Source organism: Bos indicus x Bos taurus, chromosome X, assembly GCF_003369695.1.
Source record: "Bos indicus x Bos taurus breed Angus x Brahman F1 hybrid chromosome X, Bos_hybrid_MaternalHap_v2.0, whole genome shotgun sequence".
NCBI lineage: Eukaryota > Metazoa > Chordata > Mammalia > Artiodactyla > Bovidae > Bos > Bos indicus x Bos taurus.
In genome coordinates this window covers 351224-376719 of record NC_040105.1, presented here as the reverse complement: position 1 = coordinate 376719, position 25496 = coordinate 351224, and positions in this window count along the sequence as shown.

Sequence of the window (25496 nt, the reverse complement as noted above, 5' to 3'; positions counted from 1 at the left end):
CCACTGACTGCAGCACACCAGGCCTCCCTGTCCGTCACCAGCTCCCGGAGTCCACCCAAACTCACATCCATCGAGTCGGTGATGCCATCCAACCATCTCATCCTTTGTCATCCCCTTCTCCTCCTGCCCTCAATCTTTCCCATCATAAGGGTCTCTTCAAATGAGTCAGCTCTTCACATCAGGTGGCCAAAGGATTGGAGTTTCAGCTTCAGCATCAGTCCTTCCAATGAATATTCAGGACTGATTTCCTTTAGGATGGACTGGTTGATCACCTTGCAGTCCAAGGGGCTCTCAAAACTCTCCAACACCACAGTTCAAAAGTATCAGTTTTTTGGTGCTCAGCTTTCTTTATGGCCCAACTCTCACATCTGTACATGACCACTGGAAAAACCATAGCTTTGACTAGATGGACCTTTGTTGGCAAAGTGATGTCTCTGCTTTTTAATACACTGTCTAGGTTTGTCATAGCTTTTCTTCCAAGGAGCAAGCGTCTTTTAATTTCATGGCTGCAATTATTTTGATTTTGGATGATAAATACAGCTGTTGCTATTGTTTAGTCTCTAAGTCGTGTCCAACTCTTTGTGGCTTCTCTGTGCGTGGAATTTCCCAGGCAAGAACACTGGAGTGGGTTGCCATTTCCTTCTCCAACGCATGAAAGTGTAAAGTGGAAGTGAAGCCGCTCAGTCGTGTCCGACTCCCAGCAACCTCATGGACTGCAGCCCACCAGGCTCCCCCATCCCTGGGATTCTCCAGGCAAGAGTACTGGAGTGGGGTGCCATTGCTTTCATTCTAGAATGAGCCAATAATACACAACCAGAGGAAATGATCAGGTGCTCTTGCTGCCACATACACGTGCTTAATTCTTCTGGTCTTGCACCTTGCTAAAAATACCAGTTTGAACCCATGTAGTTACGCTTTGCACCATGGACCCACCAAGGCAAACGTGGGTTTTAAAAACTGTATCAGCAAAAAAAACCCCTGCAAATAATTTTCCCTAAGTGAGGCGGAAATTCAAATAAGGGTGAAACCGGGAGAAAATGGTCCATTTGACCCTTAAACTTGGAAAAGTTGAAAAATGGAGTTATCATTGCAAAAATGCAATTGAAGGGAAAGAACTAATGTAATTCCTTCTCACAAACCCGGTTTAAAATTTTTCTTTCTGCAGAGCAGGAAAGCAACACTAAAAGAAGGACTGGTGGAAAATATAAAATGGGTATAATTTTACAAGTCTGTGTTTGTGTGTATCTGACAGACTTCTAAATAAAGTAGGAGGATTTGAGGTTAAATCTGATAGAAAAAAAGGAGGTTCTAAGGTAAAATCTGACAGAGGATGGAAGTTTTGAGATAAAAATGAAAGGAGGAGGGAGATTCTGAGGTATTACCAGGAAGAAAAAAAGAGGACCTGAGGTAAAATCTGACAGAAAGAAAGAGGTTCTCTGGAAAATCTGAAAAAAGAAACACGTTCTGAGGTAAAATCTGACAGAAAGAAGGAGGTTCTGAGGTAAAAATGACAGAAAAAAAGAGGTTTTGAGGTACCATCTGACAGAAATTATCAGATTGTGAGGTAAAATGTGACACAAGGTTGGAGTCCTTGAGGTAAAATCTGACAAAAAGTGGTGGACTCTGAGGTAAAATCCGACAGAAAGGAGGTTCTGACATAAAAACTGACAGAAGGAAGGAGGTTCTGAGGTAAAATCTGAAAGAAAGTTGGGGTTCTGAGGTAAAATCTGACAGAAACTAAGGGGTTCTGAGGTAAAATCTGACAGATATTAGTGGATTCTAGGTAAAACCAGACATAAAGAAGTTTTGAGGTAAAGTCTGACAGAAAGTTGGAGGTTTTAAGGTAAAATCTAACAGAATCAAGGGGGGTTCTGAGGTAAAATCTGTTAGAAAGTAGAGGATACTGAGGTACAATCTGACAGAAATAATATTCTGAGGTAAAAATGACAGAAAGATGGAAGTTCAGAGGTAAAATTTGACAGAAGGTAGCAGTTCTGAGGTGAAAACTAACAAAGTAGAAGATTCAGAGGAAAAATCTGACAGAAATAATGAAGTACAGAGGTAAACTTTGAGAGTTGAATGTACTGAGGCAAAATGTGACATAAAGTTGAAGGCTGTGAGATCAAATCTGGAAGAAAAAAAGATTCTGAGATAAAATATGAGAGAAAGAACAAAGTGATGAGGTAAAAATGACCTCATCATCAAGAAGAAGGTTGTGAGGTAATATCTAACAGAGAATGAAGTTCTGATAGGAAATTTTGGAGAAAGAATTAGGTTCACAGGAAAATGTGACATAACGAAACAGGTTCTGAGATAATATTAGATGGAAACTAAGGCATTGTGAGATAAAATATGACAGAAACAAGATTATACCTCAGAACTACCTTCTTTTTGTCCATCAGTTCAGTTCAGTCACTCAGTCGTGTCCCACTGTCTGCAACCCCATGGACTGCAGCACGCCAGGCCTCCCTGTCCATCACTAAGTCCCGGAGTTCACTCAAACTCATGTCCATCAAGTTGGTGATGCCATCCAACCATCTCATCCTCTGTTGACCCCTTCTCCTCCCACCTTCAATCTTTCCCAGCATCAAGGTCTTCCAATGAGTCAACTCTTTACATGAGGTGGCCAAAGTATTGGAGTTTCAGTTTTAGCATCAGTCCTTCCAATGAGCACCCAGGGCTGATCTCCTTTAGGATGGACTGGTTGGATCTCCTTGCAGTCCAAGGGACTCTCAAGAGTCTTCTCCAACACCACAGTTCAAAAGCATCAATTCTTTGGCGCTCAGCTTTCTTTGTAGTCTAACTCTCACATCCACACATGACCACTGGAAAAACCACAGCCTTGACTAGACAGACCTTTGTTGGCAAAGTAATGTCTCTGCTTTTTAATATGCTGTCTAGGTTGGTCATAACTTTCCTTCCAAGGAGTACATCTTTTAATTTCATGGCTGCATTCACCATCTGCAGTGATTTTGGAGCCCAGAAAAATAAAGTCAGCCGCTGTTTCCACTGTTTCCCCATCTATTTCCCATGAAGTGATGGGAGCAGATGCCATGACCTTAGTTTTCCGAATGTTCATTTCTGTCAGATTTTACCTCTAAACTCTTTGGTTTCTGTCAGATTTTACCTCAAAACCCCTAGTTTCTGTCAAATTTTGCTTAAGAACCTTCTAGTTTCTGTCAAATTTTGCTTAAGAACCTTCTAGTTTCTGTCAGATTTTACCTCAGAACCCCTGATTTTTTGTCAAATTTTACCTCAGAACCTCCTAGTTTCTTCTCAGATTTTACCTCAGAATCCCTCATTTCTGTCAGATTTTACGTCAAAATCTCTTTCTGTCAGATTTTACCTCCAACTCCCCTAGTTTCTGTCAGATTTTACTTCAGAATCCCATAGTTTCTCTCATGTTTTACATTAGAACCTTGTTCTTTCTGTCAGATTTTCATTCAGAAGCCCTTGATATCTGTCAGGGTTTTACCTCAGAACCTTCTTCTTTCTGTCATATTTTACCTCAGGACTCCCTATTTTCTTTCAAATTTTACATCAGAACCCCTTAGTTACTGTCAGATTTTACCTAAGAACCCCCTATGTCTGTCATATTTTACTTCAGAACCTCCTCTTTCTGTTAGATTTTACCTCAGAATCCCCTAGTTTCTGTAAAATATTACTTCAGAACACCCTAGTTTTTGTCAGATTCTACCTCAGAATCTTCTTTCTGTCAGATTTTACCTGAGAATCCCATAGTTTCTGTCATTTTCCCCCTCAGAACCTTGTTCTTTCTGTCAGAATTTAACTCATAACCCTTTAATTTCTGTCAAATTTTACCTCAGATCCTCCTTCTTTTGGTCAGATTTTCCCTCAGAGCCCCCTAGTCTCTGTCAAATTTTCATCAGAATCCCCTAGTTTCTGTCATATTTTACTTGTGTTCGACTCTTTTTCACTCCATAAAGTCCAGCCCACCAGTCTCCTCTGTCCATGGGATTTTCCACGGTAGAATACTGTCGATTTCTAGTTCTTGCTCCAGGGGGATCTTCCCAGTGTGGTAATCAAACACATCTCTTTCATTGGCAGGCGGATTCTTTACCACTGAGCCACGTGAGAAGCCCAGAGGCTGGGCCACCGTGTTCCCAAGCTAGACAGTTGTCCCCAAATTCACCATGGAAAGTCAACATATCCTACTTGGGCAACCCCATGCAGCACTCACCTTTATCGTGCTTTTCTGTATAAAGAGAACATTCTTTCCTCCTGGAGCTCAGGGATCAGTGTGTTATTCAGTTACTAACTTGTGTCCAATTCTTTGCCACCCCATGGACTGCAGCATGCCAGGCTTTCCTGTCCTTCACCATCTCCCGGAGTTTGCTCAAAGTCATGTCCATAGAGTCGATGATGCCATCCAACCCTCTCATCCTTGTCGTCCCCTTCTCCTCCTGCCCTCAATCTTTCCCAGCATCAGGATCTTTTCCAGCCTTGCAAAAGTCAGTGAAACTACAAGCCACGCTGTGTAGGGCCACCCGAGGTGGACGGGTCATGGTGGACAGTTCTGACAAAAACCCTGGTGGTCCACTCCAAATGGGTTGGCAAACCACTTCGGTATTCTTGGCTTGAGAACCCCAGGAACAGAATGAAAAGCCAAAAAGGAATTGAGGAGAAAGAGATAAGGCCCCGTCCCGTGCCCTGTCCCCGGCTGGTGCAGAACCTGCCCGCCGTGTTTACCCACACGCACGCCTCCCCGTGTCAGCACGGCCGTGCTGTGATTTATAGACACGCACACCCTGGAATCATTTAAAGTAGATTAGATTCAGGGCACAATTCCTTCTAATATGACAAGCTGATGCAGGCTGACAGGTAACTAGGTTACTTGGGATGGCAAGCGAGTTCAAGAAATTCTGATTAAATTAAAATATTAATGGTACCGCCGGGGAGAAGGAGATTGAATCGCATTAGGAGCATTCAGGATGAGACCGGAGATGCAGATACATGCTGGGGTGTGTGTGTGTGTGTGTGTGTGTGTGTGGAGGGTGGGGTGCCAGGGGAGGTTCTTTCCACTCAGAGGCACGTTCCAGGGAAAGGGGAGATGAGGTGAGCCGCTGCTTTCTCCTCAGGTCTAGGACGGGACGCGCCTGCTGCAGAGAATTTGGATCCGAGCTCACCTCATGTAATTGCCACCCAGCCCTCCTATGAAACCATCACTGCCAAACTCTGCTGGCTCTATGGGACCTTATATTGTTTTTTTTTTTCTTTTTCTTTCCTCCTGCAGAGAAAAACAACAAATAAGCATCTCATCTTGGCCACAGGAAAATGAGATTCAGGGACCCCATGTAGTTACTCATTCATTCCAAGCCTATAACCAGCTGGTGGCTCAGACAGTAAAGAATCTACCTTCTGTGCAGGAGACCCAGGTTCAACCCCTGGGCCGGGAAGATTCCCCTGGAGAAGGGAATGGCTATTCAGTCCCGTATCCTTGCCTGGAGAATCCCATGGACAGAGGAGCCTGGCAGGCTTACAGTCCATGGGGTCGCACAGAGTCGGACATGAGTGAGTGACTAACGCTTCATAACGACACCAAACTCATTCATGTGGGGTCCCCCTTATAGGCGTTCTGAGTTCTAGGGATGAAAAGGGAAAATCTGACTTCTTGAGTCACTACTAGGGGCTTCTGGGAGAATCATGTTGGTGCTTATCTATGTATATAAAAGTGAAAGTGAAGTCAGTCCGTCGTGTCTGACTCTTTGCAACCCCATGGACTGTAGCCCACCAGTTTCCTCTGTCCATGGGATTCTCCAACAAGAATCCTGGAGTGGGTTGCCATTTCTTTGTCCAGAAAAGTGAAGTCTTCAAGTATTTAGCTAGCACTTGGCCTCACTGAGCACAGAAATGAGTGAGTACATGAGTTGGGGGCTTCTCGTGAAGTCACCCACAAAGCAAAGCAGACAGTGAAAACTCAGAAACTCTCCCAGAAAGAAAAAACAAGACAAGCTATTTTGAGACGGGCAGGTGCTGAATCTCTGGTGTTCATCTGGACCCTGCTGACCGTCCCCTTTTCGAGGATCTGTTTTCATCATCTACAAATCTCTGTGTCAGGATAAGGCTCCAGCATTGCTTTAGAAACAGGATGGAGATGAATCGTGTTACGCTTTTAGTGTTTTGGGTTTTTTTTTAATTGAAGTATAGGGGGTTCTCTGGTGTCTCAGACAGTAAAGAATCTGCCTGCAATGCAGGAGACCTGGGTTCAATTCCTGGGTCAGGAAGATCCCCTGGAGGAGGGCATGGCAACCCTCTCCAGTCTTCTTGCCTGGAGAATCCCATGGACAGAGGAGCCTGGCAGGCTACAGTCCACAGGGTTGCAGAGAGTCGAACACAACTTAGCACTGAACAACTGCTTTACAATATTGTGTTGGTTTCTGCAGTACAGCAGTGTGAATCTGCCACGAGCAGGTGTCCGTCTTTAACCACTGAGTATAACGTTAGCGTTCTACCATGATGATTTATCATAGGATATCGAATACAATGGATAAACAAGGTCCTACTTTATAGCATACAGATAGTTTTATCTTTCAACTTCTTATTTTGTATTAGGGTATAGTCGATAAACAATGTTGTGATGGTCTCAGGTGAACAGCACAGGGACTCAGCCATCAGTTCAGTCAGTTCAATCGCTCAGTCGTGTCCGACTCTGTGACTCCATGGACTGCAGCACGCCAGGCCTCCCTGTCCATCACCAGCTCCTGGAGCTTGATCAAACTCATGTCCATCGAGTTGGTGATGCCATCCAATCATCTCATCCTCTGTTGTCCCCTTCTCCTCCTGCCCTCAATCTTTCCCAGCATCAGGGTCTTTTCTATTGAGTCAGCTCTTCGCATCAGGTGGCCAAAGTATTGGAGTTTCAGCTTCAGCAGCAGTCCTTCCAATGAATATTCAGGACTGATCTCCTTTAGGACAGACTGGTTGGATCTCCCTGCAGTCCAAGGGACTCTCAAGAGTCTTCTCCAACACCACAATCCAAAGCATCAATTCTTCTGTGCTCAGCTTTGTTTATAGTCCAACTCTCACATCCACACATGACTACTAGAAAAACCATAGCTTTGACTAGACAGACCTTTGTCGGCAAAGTAATGTCACTGCTTTTTAATATGCTGTCTAGGTTTGTCATAGCTTTTCTTCCAAGGAGTAAGTGTCTTAATTTCTTGGCTGCAGTCACCATCTGCAGTGATTTTGGAGCCCAAAACAATAAAGTCTCTCATTGTTTTCATTGTTTCCGCATCTATTTGCCATGAAGTGATGGGACCAGATGCCATGATCTTAGTTTTCTGAATGTTGAGCTTTAAGCCAACTTTTTCACTCTCCTCTTTCACTTTCATCAAGAGGCTCTTTAGTTCTTTGCTGTCTGCCATAAGGATGGTGTCATCTGCATATCTGAGGTCATTGATATTTCTCCTGGCAATCTTGATTCCAGCCTGTGCTTCCTCCAGCCCAGCGTTTCTCATGATGTACTCTGCATAGAAGTTAAATAAGCAGGGTGACAATATACAGCCTTGGTGTACTCCTTTCCAGATTTGGAACCAATCTATTGTTCCACGTCCAGTTCTAACTGTTGCTTCCTGACCTGTATACAGATTTTTCAGGAGGCAGGTCAGGTGGTCTGGTATTCCCATCTCTTTAAGAATTTTCCACAGTTTGTTGTGATCCACACAGTCAAAGGCTTTGGCGCAGTCAATAAAACAGATATAGATGTTTTTCTGGAACTCGCTTGCTTTTTCAATGATCTAGCTGTTGGATCATTGAATAGATGTTTTTCTGGAACTCGCTTGCTTTTTCAATGATCCAGCCAACATCCAGGATGTTGGCAATTTGATCTCGGATTCCTCTGCCTTTTCTAAATCCAGCTGGAACATCTGGAAGTTCACGGTTCACAGACTCAGCCATACATATACTTATATCCATTCTTCCCCAAACTCACCTCCATCCAGGCTGCCACATGACACTGAGCAGAGTTCCCTGTGCTGTCCAGCAGGTCCTTGCTGGTTCTCCATGTTAAATACAGCAGTGTGTCCATGTCCATCCCAAACTCCCTGACTATCCCTTCCCCCCTTATGTAACCATAAGTTCATTCTCTAGGTCTACGAATCTCTTTCTGTTTTGTAAGTAAATTCATTGGTTTCATTCCTTTTTTGATTCTCCATACAAGTGATACCATATGATATTTGTCTTTCTTTGTCTAACTTACTTCACTGAGTATGACAATCTCTAAGACCATCCGTGTTGCTGCAAATGGCATTATTTCTTTCTTTTTAATGGTTGAGTAATATTCCACTAACCTAGACAGCATATTAAAAGCCAGAGACATTACTTTGTCAACAAAGGTCCGTGTAGTCAAGGCTATGGTTTTTCCAGTGGTCATGTATGAATATGAGAGTTGGACTATAAAGAAAGCTGAGCGCCAAAGAATTGATGCTTTGAACTGCGGTGTTGGACAAGACTCTTGAGAGTCCCTTGGACTGTGAGGAGATCAAACCAGTCCATTCTAAAGGAAATCAGTCCTGGGTGTTCATTGGAAGGACTGATGGTGAAGGTGAAACTCCAATCCTTTGGCCACCTGATGCCAAGAGCTGACTTACTGGAAAAAGACCCTGGTGCTTGGAAAGATTGAAGGCAGGAGGAGAAGGGGACAACAGAGGATGAGATGGCTGGATGGCATCACCGACTCGATGGACATGAGTTTGGGTGAACTCTGGGACTTGGTGATGGACAGGGAGGCCTGGCGTGCTGGGGTTCATGGGGTTGCAAAGAGTTGGACACGACTGAGCAACTGAACTGACTGACTGAATATTGCACTGTACCTATCTTTAGTTTTTAAAACAAGGTGCATTTCCCCCCCATCTTTCCCTGTTATGTCTCCTGCCTGATATTTTTTTTCTCCCATCTTTTTCTTGATGTATTTCCGTTCCTCTCAACTAGTGTTCCCCCACCTTTGGAGCATCAGAAAGTGTTTTCATGGTTCAATCACACATAGACATATATCTATCCTCTTTTAGATTCTTTTCCCACATAGGTTATTAAAGCATACTGACTTACTCTGTGTCGTGATTCCGTTACAGTTGGGCTTCCCTGGTGCCTGCAATATGGGAGATGTGGCTTTGATTCCTGGGTCGGGAAGATCCCCTGGAGGAGGGCATGGCAACCCACTCCAGCATCCTTGCCTGGAGAATCCCATGGACAGAGGAGCCTGGCGGGCTACAGTCCCTGGGGGGTTACAAAGAGTCAGACACGACTGAACAACGAATACGTCACTTGATACACACTTTTGTTCTTTTTTAGATTCATGGTTCACTTATACATAAACATGTATTCTTCTTTTTAAAATTCTCTGCCCATAGAGTTCAGTACAGGGTATTAAGTAGAGTTCCCTGCGCTACACAGGAGGTCCTTCTTGTATGTCTATTTTATATACAGTCGTCTGTCTCTGCAGATCCTTATGAACTTGTTTGCAAAGCAAAGACAGATTCACAGGTCTTGAAATCAAACTTGCGGTGACCAAAGGGGCAATGTGCAGGAGGGATAAATTAGGAGTTTGGGATTAACAAAGATGAGTTGCTTCAAATCAGTTCTTTTCACTTGTTCCTCTAAAGCGGAGGCAAGAAAAAAAAAAATTTTTTTTTTCCACCTAGGAAAAAATGCCACAGCCCTTCTCTAAAGCCTGCTGGGTCTAACGGAAATAATTATTGGGTGAAACGTTGCTCCCAGCCCCTCCGTGGTATATTAAAGCCACAGTATGGAAATAAAGATATTACCATGCTAGGAATGCTTATTGTTGAAATATGAATACACAAAATATATGACGGAGGTTAGTATTTAAATTGCAAACACGAGGAGATGTTTATTAAGGTATCAGAGATCCTGAGTTGGTTTTTTTTTTTTTTTTCACTCTCTCCCCTCTCTCGTAATTTTCAATATAATCTAAATTAAGCTATAAAAAATCATTACCTTTAGCAATTTTTAAAATCATCTTTCATCTCAGGGAACCTAACTCATGGCCCACTGAAAATATTGCGAGTAAATACTGTATTAAGAGCATTGATAATTTTCCTTCATGCAAGGGAAAGCTTGTGAGGCTGGAAGCAAAATTAAGGGGAATTACCAACTCAGCCCCGGGGGCCAGCGAGGGTCCTTGGATGTATCCACCGGGGAAATACATTTTTAGGAGCACCTTTTCCTAGCTGATGTGAAGAAGGGCATGACTACCAGCTGCAGTGTTCTTTCTTGCCTGGGAAGGAGCCCATGGACAGAGGAGCCGGGAGGGCTACAGTGCATGGGGTCGGACACGACTGAGTGACTGAGCACTTGCCTAGCTAATGACTTCCACCAAGCCTTCCTGGAAACACATATCGGTGAGGTATAGTGCCCTGGTCAGAATTGATGGTCGGACTTTTAATCCAGCTCTTTGCAACGGTTTGGGGAAATTTGGAGTCTTTCAGGAAGACGAATGGTAGCATTTCGGATGCAAACGCTATTTTTAAGTCATCCTGTGTCTGTGACAAGGAGAATAAAACAAATTCAGGGCTCTCCCTGGGCCGTGGGCTCAGCTACCCGTGGGTCCAAGGAGTCACCCAGCTTTTCCCAGGCTGATTAATTCTCAGACCCTACGCCCTCTCTCCCTGGTGTTACCCTCTCTCCCTGGTCTGACTTCTTAATGGGAAAATAATTGCAAACTTTGTGCTGAGGGGTCCTTGAAGGTAAAGGAGACGCACACCACCTTTGTCCTGCTCTAGGGAATGTTTTTGTCTTGCTCTGGAAAGAGGACTTAGAAAGGGAATCGGCCTCTGGGGTCTGCTGTTTTCAGACCCTCTACTTTCTCTGCCCTGAAGGAAACCACGGTCCCTCCAGAGTCAGACACGACTGAGCAGCTAAACTCCCAGCACCAGCATTACACGGATGAAAGAAACAGGAGGGCGGTCTTTTCACCTGAGTGTGCAGAAAACTGGGCTCTCGCTCCTGTCTCCCCACCGTCTGTGCTCTTCAACTCCCATTTTGTAGGGTTCACCAGATACCCAACTACATACACGCTTTTCTTAGATTTTCCAGTCTCCCTCCCCCATTGGGGCAGCCATGTTGTCAGGTGGGGCTTACAGACAAATTCTTTAAAAGGGGAATAGCTTCCCTTGATAATCCCCCACTCCTTTGCCATGTTGTTGGTTGTTTTTTCTTATTTGTCTCATCTGGAATGTTGACACGATGGCAGGAGCTACAGTAGCCATTTTGTGACAAGCCATTGGTGCTTAGTTACTCAGTCGTGTCCACTGGTGCTCAGGTGCTCAGTCCTGCCTGACTCTCTTGCAACTGTGTGGAATGTGCCGGGCTTCTCTGCCCATGGGATTTTCCCAGCAAGACTACTAGAGTGGGTTGCCATCTCCTCCTCCAGGGGATCTTTCTGAACCCATATCTCTTATGCCTCCTGCATTGTCAGACAGATTCTTTACCACTACCGCCATGAGGGAAGCCTGACAAGCCACCAAGGAAAAGCAAAAACAGGAAAAAAAAAAACTGTAGGAAGACCTACACAGCGTCTTTGAGCCTCTGCCCCAACCTGTGCAGCCTAGCTTCAGGATTCTTATTATCTAGGAGAGACAGAAAAGTCCCGGGGAGCTTTGAGTTACTGGTTACACAGGCTACCGGGCACATGTGCCCAGAACAGATGGAATTCTAGAACCAAAACTCCAGACACCGGTTCAAGCCACAGAAAGGGTGAGATTTGGATTCCTTAAACCAATGCCAGGATGATGGTTGAAGCAAGGAGTGGAAAGAAAGAAAAAAAAGAAAGAAAGAAACAGCAGGAAGATTGATGGAAAACACAGCCTCAGTTTTCAAAATTAACATACACGCTCTTGGGGGTGGTTTAAATATTTAAAGACTCATGTTTAATCATAATAAAAATATTTCAGAGAAATAGTAGACTCAGCCAGAAGAAATGAAGAGGAAATTAATATAGATGGTGTATCCCGTGGCCACAGGATAAACTGGCCATTTCTAACCTCACCTGTCTAAAATATAGAATTACTTGGACACGGGTAACAAGTCTAGCGGCCTCGCGGAGATGGAAAACAGATTAGCAGAAAAAGGAGGCATACAGTGCAAGAGAAACCCCATCCCACAAGGGAAGGTCAGGGTAAATGTTTGTGCACACTGGAAATACTACACCTTAAAAATATCTTGGTGCGTCTGGATTTTTCATTTTGCAGTGATCTAATCGAAACTGAAGACCGGTAACCTAGCCTAATTTTTTAAGCATGAAAAGGATTCTGGTGATATCAGCGGCTAGCTTGCAACCAAATAGAAACATCCCAGCTACTCAATTTGTTTCTAAATGCCATCTCACCCTCCAAACAGACTCTAAGTATGTGTATTATTTTCCTCAAGTTTTCCTTTGCTCCTTCGATTTGTTTCCAGTTCAGCGTTAGCAGAACATTCCAGCAGTGGCGGGGTAGGGGGGAGAAAAAATCTGATATTTCTTTTTGTCCAAAGCACTTCATTTTTCAACGTCTACAGTATACAGAGCAGATGAATCTGTTTCCTGTGTTACATTCTCCTCTGCGTTCGAATTCTCACTGTCGGTTTCTTGTTACCAAGCTCTTCCCAGTCTTAACTCTCGTGGAGCTCAAAGAAAGGCTCGTCTTATCCCAGAGCTGGCAAGATTCACAAAGGTGGCAATATTAAATTTTTCTTGATAAAACAAGGCAAGGGCAGGATCGGCGTATAAAATGTGACTTTTGATCATTTAGAGGCTGGTAACTCTTTCTCTAATAAAAGTTTATTTAAAAAAAAAAGCCCTAATGATAACATTTTGTTGCCAAAAATAGGGGGTCCAGAATCCGATACATGTGTGGTGGTGTGCTTTGGATTTGCGATGGAAGTCACTGAAACGCTGCCTCCTTTCCACATCACCCGATCACATTTCCCAATGCTACCGCAAGTATGAGTTTCGTGTCCGTTTAACAAGGCTGTTCTTTCGACTGAAATTATAATGCTAGCCTAAGCCTCCTTTCTTTCAGTATTTTATGATTTCCCATTCTTTTCTAGCACCGAATGTTAGTTTTAGCCCAAAAGGGATTTTCTGGGAACGTTTCAGAAATCCCATTTCATCTATTTTTGAGCCGTCCGGCCATGGGGAGATGAAGGCTTTATACACATGAAGACATTTTTCAGATGCCTTTCGGAGATCTCGGTCAGACTTGTATTTTAAAAATGCAGACATGCCGGGGGAAGGCGTGGGGGCGGACAAACCTGTGCTTCTCCCGACGAGGGGGCCGGGCGTTTGTAGACGAACTCTGTACTCGGTTAAAATTAGCAAGCAGCCTAAACACACGGGAAAGAGCGCTCTCTCCAATAATACTTATTTAACATCTACCAAGCGGGAGGCTCAGAGGGAAGAGGGATTCGCGAGAAAATATGTCAGTTACCCTCAAAACTCCACACGGAGTCCAAGCTACACCGACCACAGCTTCTGAAAAGTATCTGTTTAAGGGCACGTTTGTTTAAACACATGGACTCCAAGTGAGAAGCGAGGTTGGGAGGGGAGGGAGGTGGATATGGCCTCAGCTTTTTTCAAAAACAGGTTTCACATATCTTCTGTTTCTTAGCTGGAAACCAAAGCCACTTTTCAGATATGTGCGTGTGTATAAAAAAGGTACATATATATGAGATATGTGCATATACGTGCTTAGTCGCTCAGTCACGTCTGACTCTCTGCGACCCCATGGACTGTAGCCCACCAGGCTCCTCTGTCCACGGATTCTCCAGCTAAGAACACTGGAGTGGGTTGCCATGCCCTCCTCCAGGGGATCTTCCCAACCCAGGGATCGAACCTGAGTCTCCCATAGTGCAGACAGATTGTTTAACAGTGAGCCCCCAGGGAAACCCTATAAACATATATGCTGCTACCGCTAAGTCGCTTCAGTCGTGTCCGACTCTGTGCAACCCCATGGACTGCAGCCTACCAGGCTCCTCCGTCCATGGGATTTTCCAGGCCAGAGTACTGGAGTGGGTTGCCATTGCCTTCTCCTATAAACATATATGGATCCATATAAAGACTTACTTTTATATGTAAATATATCTATACATGTAACAAAAGATACATATGTATCCATATTTGTGGAAATCTATGTAGATAGATGTCTACAAATAATCTGAATACTTTGACCCAGAATCTAAATAAAATACGAATACACATCTACACAGAAAATATGTATATAATAGACATAGATACACAAGCCTATGTATTTAAGCAAATATATATTTCTATACATAAGTGTATATCTATACAAAAGATATACATGTATATACATTCCACAAATGTGTATTATATGGTGGTGGTTTAGTAGCTAAGTTCTGTCTGACTCTTGTGACCCTGTGGACTATAAAGCCTGCAAGGCTCCTCTGTCCATCGGATTCTGGAGAGTGGAGTACTGGAGTGGGTTGCCATTTTCTCCTCCAGAGGAGATTCCTGACCCAGGGATCAAACTGGTGTCTTCTGTATCTCCTGTCTTGGCAGGCAGTTTCTTTCCCAGTGAGCCACCTACCTTTCCCTAATCCCCTGTGAAATTACAGGTCTCCTTCTTTCTCTGAGTCGCCCCCTGAGCCATTTACTGCAGGAAATTCCCCGAGAAATCTCATGTGCTTGGCCGTTCCGCCGTAAACAGCGCCGTACAGAGCTCCAAAAGTCATCCCAGCTTCACGTTGCAAATCGAAGGCCCTTGCGACTTTCGCAGATTAAAGACAGACTTTTTAAAAAAAGAAATCACTTGATGACTCAGGACTGAGCTTTTAAATGGATATCCTAAGAGAAGAAAATTTGATCTTTCAGGATTTTTTTTTTTTTTGGCAGGGCAGGGTGGTGGATTGAAACGGAACTGGGGAAGGGGCGCCTTTCTTGCATGGCTACAAACAGTTCTGTCTCCTTCGGGGACAAATTAAGGATAATGTCCGGAGTCAGACGGCGGGCATGTTGCACAATCGTTCATTTTACGAGGAATCTGCTGGCTCTGCCCGGGTGACCGGGCCGTTCTTTCCACTGGAGACGAGCTGTGCTGCAGAAAGACGCAGAGCAGCGGTTCAGTGCCTGAGAGATGCATCTGGCTTCCGTGGATGCGAATGGAGGATGCTGGCGCCTGCGAAGATGAACCGTCCTCTGCAGGGGTTTAGAAGAGACCTGCTGGGTCTTGGGCTTGAGCCTCTGAGCCCTGCTTGGACCTGTCTTCAGTGTTCTCGGAACCAGGGTCCAGGCTGTACTTGGATGCGTTCAGACATACAAGGCTCACCCCCTCATTAGGAAGCGATTTCTCAGGGTGTGACAGCCCTTTCCTGTGGCATCTAAAAAGAAATGATACAAATGAACTTACTTACGAGATAGAAACAGACTCACAGACTTGCAGAATGAACTTATGGTCACCAGGGAGGGAAAGATGGGAGAAGGGATAGTCAGGGAGTCTGGGATGGACATGGACACATTGCTGTGTTTACCATGGAGAACCAGCAAGGACCTGCTGGACAGCACAGGGAACTCTGCTCAGTGTCAGGTGGCAGCCTGGATGGGAGGGGAGTTTGGGGCAGACTGGGTATGTGTGCAAGTGTGGCTGAGTCCCTTTGCTGTCTGCCTGGGACTATCACAGATGGTCATCAGCCATGAAAAAAAGTGAAAGTGTCAGTCGCTCACTCGTGACCGACTCTCTGAGACCCCGTGGACTGCAGCCCACCAGGCTCCTCTGTCCCTGGATTCTCCAGGCAAGAGTACTGGAGTGGGCTGCCATGCCCTCCTCCAGGGGATCTTCCTGACCCAGGGGTCGAACCGGGGTCTCCTCCTTTGCAGGCAGATTCTTTACTGTCTGAGCCGCGATATCCGAACACAAAATAGAAAGTTCTTTTATAAAGAAGCTATTTCTCCCTGATGTTTGGACGTTCTTTCTCCGTGTAGCCCTGAAGTTGGTCGCTTGAGAGCACAATTCCTTACCCCACACACTAGACCGCAAAAGGCAGTTCAAATGGCTCTTCCTCACGGCCGACATTCAGACATTTGCAGGCAGACAACACAGCCTTGCCTAATTCCTCCTTTCCTGGGAGGTTTTAATGATTGAGGCGGAAAGCCTCCAGAACCCCCATCTTGCTTCACATGCAGAAGGTTCCAGAAATGCCTCCACCATCGCCTTGCAGTCCATTTAAACGTATGCCGAGCCATTAACCAAAAGCCTACAAACATGAGGGTCTGAAATAATACAGAGTACGTTTCCCACTGCAGGGCAATTGAGCTGGAAACAAATAAGAGAAAGATAACTAGAAACTGCCTTGAGTTGGAATCTTAGGCACTGCAGTTCCAAACAACCCACGAGCCAAAGAGAAAATCAGACCAAACACTAGATACCGTTTCAATCCGAATGGTAATAAAAACACGAGCTGTCAAAACTCAAGGACTGTGTGGGCAGATTTGGGGGTGGGGATTTACAGCTTTAAGTTCTTTTATACAAAGGAAGAAAGGCTGGAAATTAGTGAGTTAAAAACCCAACTCAAAAAGTCAGAAAATATTGAGCAGAGTTCCCTGTCTTATACGGTAGGTCCTTGCTGGTTGTCCATGTTAAACACAGCAGTGTGTCCATGTCCATCCCAGACTCCCTGACTATCCCTTCCCCCATCCTTCCCCCTGGGACCATAAGCTTATTACAGAATATTGAGCAGAGTTCCCTGTGCTGTCCAGCAGGTCCTTGCTGGTTCTCCATGTTAAACACAGCAGTGTGTCCACATCCATCCCAGACTCCCTGACTATCCCTTCCCCCAGCCTTCCCCCTGGTGACCATAAGCTTATTACAGAGTATTTAGCAGAGTTTCCTGTGCTGTAATAGGTCCTTGATTGTTATCCACATTAAATACAGCAGTGTATAGATTATATAACAATGTAAATGGGAAAAGAATTTTAAAAAGAATAGACACACTTGTATGTATAATTGGAAAAAATGTATTATAATCCTAGAGGGGAAAAAAAATCACAGAATTGCACACTTTAAAATGGGAAAATTTGATGATACGTGAATTATATCTCAATGAAGCTGTTATCTAAAATGTCAGAAAAGTCCTTAAACCCAAAGGAAGAACAGAAATGAATCAATTAAATAATGAACATAACACTGAAAAAAAAATCAACAAAACCAAACTGGGTTGTGTGAAGATTAATGAAAATTGTATACCCCTGACAAGACTAACCAAGAGAAAAATAAAGGATAAAGAAGCAACATTAAAAAGCAATATTAGAAGAAAGATATGTCTGTAGATCCTTTATATTTCTTTTTAAAAAATAAAGAGATTCAAAACAAGTTCGTGCCAACATTTAAAACATAGATACCACAGACGAGTTCTTAGAAATAAAAACATGAATTCAAAACACTTAACGTATAATTTAAAAATTCGCCACAGGGAAATTACCAGGTTCAGATATCTTTGCTAGTAAATTTAATGAATACTTAAGGAAGAAAAAATTGCCAACTTTATACGACTTTTCCAGCGTCTCCAAAGTCATTTTTATGAGGTTGAAACTGAGTGGGGAATTATTTAAAAGCAAAATTACAGGTCAAGCTCATTTATGGACAAAGACAAAAACATTTATACGAAATAGTAGCAAACTAAATGTAAAAAGTGGGCTTCCCAGGTGGCACCCGTGGTGAAGAGCCCGCCTGCCAGTGCAGGTTACATGATGAGTCTCAGGTTCGATCCCTGGGCGGGAAGATCCCCTGGAGGAGGGGATGGCAACCCGATCCAGTATTCTTGCTGGAGAATCCCATGGACAGAGGAGCCCGGGCTTAGTCAGACACGGCTGAAGTGGCTTAGCACAGCACATACAAATCCAAAGGCACTTGTTGTAAAAAAGGGTCGTCGAGACTGCCGTGTTGCTCCAAGTATCTGGGACTCTACTCACGATGCACAGGACGCAGGTTTGCTCCCTGATCCGGGACCTAGATCCCACATTAAGGCAACTAAGACCAAATAAATAGATTGTTTTTAACAAAAGTGTTATAAACAAATGCTGGGTTGAGTTTATTCCAACTTCCCCAGGAACAGAGGAAACAAGCGTGCAGGTGGGGGACCACCCGCCGCTCTGGAAGGAGGAGTTTCAGGTAAGTGATTTGCCGTCGACCCAAAATAAGAGTTGGACCATAAAGAAAAATGACAGTGAAAGTGAAGTCGCTCAGTCGTGTCCGACTCTTAGCGACCCCATGGACTGTAGCCTACCAGGCTCCTCCATCCATGGGATCTTCCAGGCAAGGGTGCTGGAGTGGGGTGCCATTGCCTTCTCCATAAAGAAAGCTGAACGCCAGAGAACTGATGCTTTCCAACTGCGGTGTTGGAGGAGACTCTTGAGAGTCCCTTGGACTGCAAGGAGATCCAACCAGTCCATCCTAAAGGAAATCAGTCCTGAATATTCACTGGAAGGACTGATGCTGAAGCTGAAACTCCAATCCTCTGGCCACCTGATGTGAAGAACTGACTCCTTGGAAAAGACCCTGATGCCGGGTAAGATTGAAGGCAGGAGGAGAAGGGAACGACAGAGGATGAGATGGCTGGATGGCATCACTGACTCAATGGACATGGGTTTGAGTAAGCTCTGGGAGATGGTGATGGACAGGGAGGCCTGGCGTGCTGCAGTTCATGGGGTCACAAAGAGTCAGACATGACTGAGCGACTGAACACAGACCTGCCAGCAAGGCTCCCCAGTCTCCTCAGGTATCATGATGAGAGTCCCCCATCTCCTCAGACATCATAATGACTAGAGACCCAGCAAGACCCTTGTCTCCTCAGATATCATAAGGACCAGAGACCCATGAAGATCCCTGTCTCCTCAGATATCATAAGGACCAGAGACCCAGCAAGACCCTTGTCTCCTCAGATACCATAAGGACCAGAGACCCATGAAGACCCCCTTCTCCTCAGATACCATAAGGACCAGAGACCCATGAAGACCCCCTTCTCCTCAGATATCATAAGGACCAGAGACCCATGAAGACCCCCTTCTCCTCAGATACCATAAGGACCAGAGACCCATGAAAACCCCCTTCTCCTCAGATATCATAAGGACCAGAGACCCATGAAGACCCCCCATCTCCTCAGATATCATAAGAACCAGAGATGCATGAAGATGCCCGTCTCCTCAGATATCATAAGGACTAGACACCCATGAGGAGAAGGCAATGGCACCCCACTCCAGTACTCTTGCCTGGAAAATCCCATGAGTGGAGGAGCCTGGTGGGCTGCAGTCCATGGGGTTGCTAAGAGTCGGATACGACTGAGCAACTTCACTTTCACTTTTCACTTTCATGCATTGGAGAAGGAAATGACAACCCACTCCAGTGTTCTTGCCTGGAGAATCCCAGGGACGGGGGAGCCTGGTGGGCTGCCATCTATGGGTCACAGAGTCGGATACGACTGAAGTGACTTAGCAGCAGCAGCAGCAGAGACCCATGAAGACCCCCGTCTCCTCAGGTATCATAAGGACTACAGACCTATGAAGACCTCCGTCTCCTCAGATACCATAAGGACCAGAGACCCATGAAGAGCCCCATCTCCTCAGATATCATAAGGACCAGAGACCCAAGAAGTCCTCTGTCTCCTCAGATATCATAAGTGACACCCTTATGACACCCCAGCATGGCTCCCCAGCCCCCCAGATCCTCAGGTGGCCAGGACCATGGTGTCCGTGGCAAGCACACTTCACCCATCCTGTGAAGCCTGCTCCTCACACCTCGTATTTCACATTTGCAGCAAACCTCTCACGTGGGGGCCGAGCGGAGCCTTCATCACTCCTAATACAATAAAAAGCCACACTTCAAAATATGATTAACCTCATCTGTCTACATTTGGGGCTAATAGAGCCTCCTGACCACATTGTCTTACACCTGGCACTTATGCCCGATTTTATTAATCCACTCTTCCACGGAGGCGGAAATAAAAAAAAAATCTTTTTTTTTTTTCCTCTTCTTCCAAGGGAACGCCAACGGCAGTGGGCCCGCGCGCATTGGCTACGGGTTAGAGAGGGCAGTAATTAAATGTCAGGCTTGACAGATTAAAATTATGAAATTTAAAATCGCCCCGGAGTTCTTTGTCATTGTCAAATTAGGAGTCAGGGTGACGAGGAGCCCGGCGGAAAGCCGGCCTAACGGATTGAATGGGAATGGGGTTGAACAGCCGCGGTTTCGGCATCCAGATCAGCCTGGTGCTCAGATCAAAGCAGGTTTGGGGGGGCAGTTAGGTGGGGGACTCCCACTTCATATTCAAACAGAGCGCATGGGGCTGCTCCCACAACCAGAATGCATGTACCGTACTGCACGTATGCACTTGGGTACCAGCGGGAGCCAGAGGCTGGGCGAAGGATAATGTATGTTGTGGGGTGTGTTGAACCTGCACGCGAATGATTTATGGATTGAAATCAGGAAGGGGCAATCTCACCCCCTCCCCACTTCTGAATTTACAAGATGGGGGCACATTTGATTCTGGTTTAAACTAGTAATGTCACACCCTGCCCCTGCTCCCATGGCCGACAAGCCCATCATTAAAGTGAGGAGAAACAGTAGTCACGTTTGGATGTGAGAGCTGGACCATAAAGAAGGCTGAATGCCAAAGAACTGATGCTTTCCAACTGTGGGGTTGGAGAAGACTCTTGAGAGTCCCTTGGGCAGCAAGGAGATCCAACCAGTCCATCCTAAAGGAAATCAGTCCTGAATACTCATTGGAAGGACTGATGCTGAAGCTGAAACTCCAATACTTTGGCCACCTGATGCAAAGTGCTGACTCATTGGACAAGACCCTGGTGCTGGGAAAGATTGAGGGCAGGAGGAGAAGGGGATGACAGAGGATGAGATGGTTGGATGGCATCACTGACTCAAAGGACATGAGTTTGAGCAAGCTCCAGGAGATGGTGATGGACAGGGAACCCTGGTGCGCTGCAGTACTTGGGGTTGCAAAGGATCAGACATGACTGAGCAACTGAACCGAACTGAAACTGGTATCACTAGTCATAAAGAACCTGCCTGCCAAAGCAGGAGATAGAAGAGAAGCAAGTTCAATCCCTGGGTAGCAAAGATCCCCTGGAGGAGAAAATTGCAACCCCAGGCAATGGCACCCCACTCCAGTACTCTTGCCTGGAAAATCCCATGGACGGAGGAGCTTGGTGGGCTGCAGCCCATGGGGTTGCTAGGAGTTGGACACGACTGAGCGATTTCACTTTCACTTTTCCCTTTCATGCATTGGAGAAGGAAATGGCAACCCACTCCAGTGTTCTTGCCTGGAGAATCGCAGGGACGGGGGAGCCTGGTGGGCTGCCGTCTATGGGGTCGCACAGAGTCGGACACGACTGAAGGGACTTAGCATGCACGCACGCAAAGGTTCAGTTAAAAGTCTTGGATGATATCGTAAAGGATCAGCTCCGGTGCCTGTTTGGTGACTTCTTTCCTGAAAAGTGCTTGAGATTTCAGTCTTTGGGTGCAGTGTGGAGGGTGGCGGTTGTTCCTATTGTGGAAATCAGAAGCCGCGTAAACGGAGGGCAAGGCAGGACCATGCTAAGAAGCTGTACACCCCCGTGTCCCCAGCCTAGGGGACCATTCGTCTTGACCCTGCAGACCTGATGGGAGGCAGTCTCTGCAAACCCCGCCGTCCACACAGGTAACCACAGCCAGCTAAACCTGGAGACCTCCTCATGAATAATTCAGCAGAGGTAACAGATGAAATATGACGCCTTTCAAAGACATTCCAGAATGCTCTGTGTCTTAGGACGACAACACCTCTCTCTTTCAAGAAGAGTCTTTGGCTCGAGAAATGCCCAGTTGCGGATCCCCAGACAACCCCCAGTGCCGTGTGTGGAAACGGACCCAAACCCAAGGGTGGGAGGTGTTCGGTGCTTCGGGGCTGGTCCCGTGCGCTGTGCGGAGTGAAGGACACCCCACGAGGGGCCCGGGCCGCAGACAGTGGCCACGAACTGGCCTCCAGCCGCAGGGCCAAGGGAACGGACGTCAGAGCAAGCTGACCTCAGAGACTTTGAGTGTGGGGTGGGTTTCAATGCCAGCCCCACCCGCCAAGGCCTACGCCCCTGCGTGCAAATTTCAGTATTCCCATCTTGGCAGACGTTTTCAGATGAACCTTTTCTCATTCCATTTCATTACACAACTTGACCATCAGTGACATTAAGTGTATTCACAGAACTGTGAAAACACCCCCTCCGTCTGGTTCCGGCACATTCTCGGAGATTCCCTTCCCCCGTCCCACAGCCCCTGGCCACCGTGAATCCACTTTCTGTCCGTGGACTTGCCTGTTCCCCGCGTGTCCTTCTGCGTCTGCCTCTCGCAGTGAGCACCGCGAGGCCAGGGTCCATGCATGCTGCAGCTGCTCTCAGACCTTCTCTCCTTTCCACGGCTGCGTCATATTCCACTGGCTGCGTGAAGTGAAGTGTTGGTCTCTCAGTCTTGCCTGACTCTTTGCAACCCCATGGACTGCAGCCCTCCACGTTCCTCTGTCCATGGGGATTCTCCAGGGGGGAATTCTAGAGTCGGTTGCCATTTCTGCCCCAGGGGATCTTCCTGACCCAGGGATTGAACCCAGGTCTCCTGCCATTACAGGCCGATGCTTTAGCATGAGTCACCAGGGAAGCCCCGTCTCCTAAACCAATCAATAATTCACAGGACGCACGAGAATCTCTCGGCTACCCTGAGCGAAAGCATTTCACCTACCAAATATAACAATTTCCACACGCTTTCATCTTTTCATCAAAGTCTCCTTTATCGAGCGGCTCTGCAGAGCAGTGCTGTGGGTTCGGTTTTCATCCCTGTACTCGCTTGAAAACGGTTCTAGCGAGAAGCAGACGTCTGAACGGATATCTCACAAGCTTCACAAATGCACACAGATGTCTGCCCTGGCCCCCTCCCAGCGTGTCAAAATTCGGGATGTTTATCTCCTGAGAATCACTAAGAAAGGGAGCACTTAGCATGAAGTCCATTTTGCTTGCTTTTGGCTACGTGGCTTGCAGGATCTTACTTCCCCAATCAGAGGTAGGACGCCTGTCCCCTGAAGCGGAAGCGTGGAGTCTTAACCATTAGAGAGACCGCTGTGCTTGCATGCTAAGTCACTCAGTCGTATCTGACTCTTTGTGGCCCCGTGGACTGTAGCCCACCAGGCTCCTCTGTCCATGGGATTCTCCAGGCAAGAACACTGGAGTGGGTTGCCACGCCCTCCTCCAGGGGATCTTCCCAACCGAGGGATCAAACCGGAGTCTCATGTCTCCTGCATTGACAGGCGGGTTCTTTACCATCAGGCCACCAGGAAAGCCCCAGTCCGGTTTGTTTTATTCGCAGTTAATCCGAAGTGGATTTTTCCCACGTTTCTCTTCTTGATATTTCCTCCCACACATAGTCATACCATCTGAGTCATGCTTTTGCAAGGTTATTTAAATCCTCAACCCCCACCCGCCACCCCTGACCATATGGTCTCCACAAACACATCACCTTGCAAATCTAAACCTTTCAAATGAGGGCTCCCGAGTGGCCTTTCAGTCGTGAATCTGATCACAAATATGGAGCCGTGTTGCAAATCTTTACTTCTCTGTCTTGGCAACGTGCATCTGGTTTCTGGATGTGGGCTGGGCTGTTGTCGGTGTGGGGAGCAGACACCCGTAAAGGCTTTCGTCCACATCACAGTATTTCCTCTTAGACGTGGCTGCCAGGTGCCCTTCGCAAGCACCAAGTCTATCTCACTGAACATCACGTTGTCTTTGCGTGTGTAGACATCTGCTCTCTAGCAAGCAAGTCACCACGCGTGTCCATGCCCTGCGTGTTTGGGTGCCCAGCCACTGCAGTCGTGTCTGACTCTTTGCGACCCCATGGACTGTAGCCCGCCACGCTCCTCTGTCCACGGATTCTCCAGGCAAGAACACTCGAGTGGGTTGCCACCTCCTCCTCCAGGGAATCTTCCCAACCCAGGGATCGAACCCGTGTCTCTTGCATTGGCAGGCGGACTCTCTACCACTGAGCCACCTGGGAAGCCCTGAGTGTATTTCTTTATTTGCTTACGAAGCACACGTTTGTTTCTCTGTCGGCGTCGGTGAGGGGTTTGATTTAGAAAATTGCGTTAAAACAGGTGATAAGAGTGTCATCTCAGATTTGCTTGCGGTTCTCTCCGCATGTCGTTAAAATGATTGATCATTTAGGACACGGGAGGAAAGATGCAAGATTAAACCCGAGAGCCTTTACAAATTACCGGGGCTTACGTGAGTCGGGCTGTGTCAGGCTGTCAGAAACACCCCCCTACGTGGGTGTGAATGAGCAGGAAGAGGGCAACAGGGCTGCAAAGTCAGAATCTCGGAGGCAAACTGGGGGGGAGGCGGGTCATTGCCACTAGATGTGGTCATGATGTCGCTCAGTCGTGTCTGACTCTGTGCGACCCCCTGGACTGCAGCACGCCAGGCCTCCCTGTCCATCACCAGCTCCCAGAGTTTGCTCAACCTTGTCCATCAAGAGCGTGATGCCATCCAACCATCTCATCCTCTGTCGTCCCCTTCTCCTCCTGCCTTCAATCTTTTCCAGCATCAGGGTCTTTTCCTGTGAATCACCTCTTCCCATCAGGTGGCCAAAGGATTAGAGATTCAGCTTCAGTCTCAGTCCTTCCAATGAATATTCAGGACTGATTTCCTTTAGGAGGGACTGGTTGGATCTTCTTGCAGTCCAAGGGACTCTCAAGAGTCTTCTCCAGCACCACAGTTCAAAAGCATCAGTTCTTCAGCGCTCAGCCTTCTTTTGGGGCCCAGCTCTCACATCCGTACATGATGACTAAAAAAACATCTTCCTAAGGCTAAGATAACAGCCCCTCTGCCCACCACAGGCCCAGCATTCTCCTGCATGACACAGCTTCTCAGTCAGGGCCAGCAAGGTCCATCACTCACGGACCCTGGTTCCACCGAACACCAGGGCAGACGCAGAACTACGGGAACCCCTGCTTCAGGGATCTATGCAAAGTCAACAACAAGGGACAGAGGAGCCGTGCAGGAGAAAGTCCCCTTCTCACGGGAAAAGCTGGAAAAGTAGATGACTCACATCTTGCGGAAGTGAAATCTGAGGCTGTACAGCATCTCCTGCATGCCTTTAAAGAGAGCTCAGCAGGTCGGGAAGCGTCCAGCTCAGGCCTTTGCGGCTCTGAAACCAGACTCATCTTTTAAAGACTTGACAGCCTCTGGTGGGGAGAACAGACCCTTGAGCTGGTGGAGAAATTAGTTCAGAGAACGCACATTTGATTTGGCCAGCTAGCGCTAAGGGATCTTGCAAACCCTTTTAATTGTCACGATTCCAAGAGCCACAGCATAAGCCTCAATCCTTCCCTCACAGGGGAATCTTTCCAGATTTTGGACACTGAGCCTGGGCAGTTGTAACAAGGACATAAAATCCCTCTGGGGCAAAAAGCCAGCTTTGCAGGACCAGCAGGCAATGCAGCCAGTA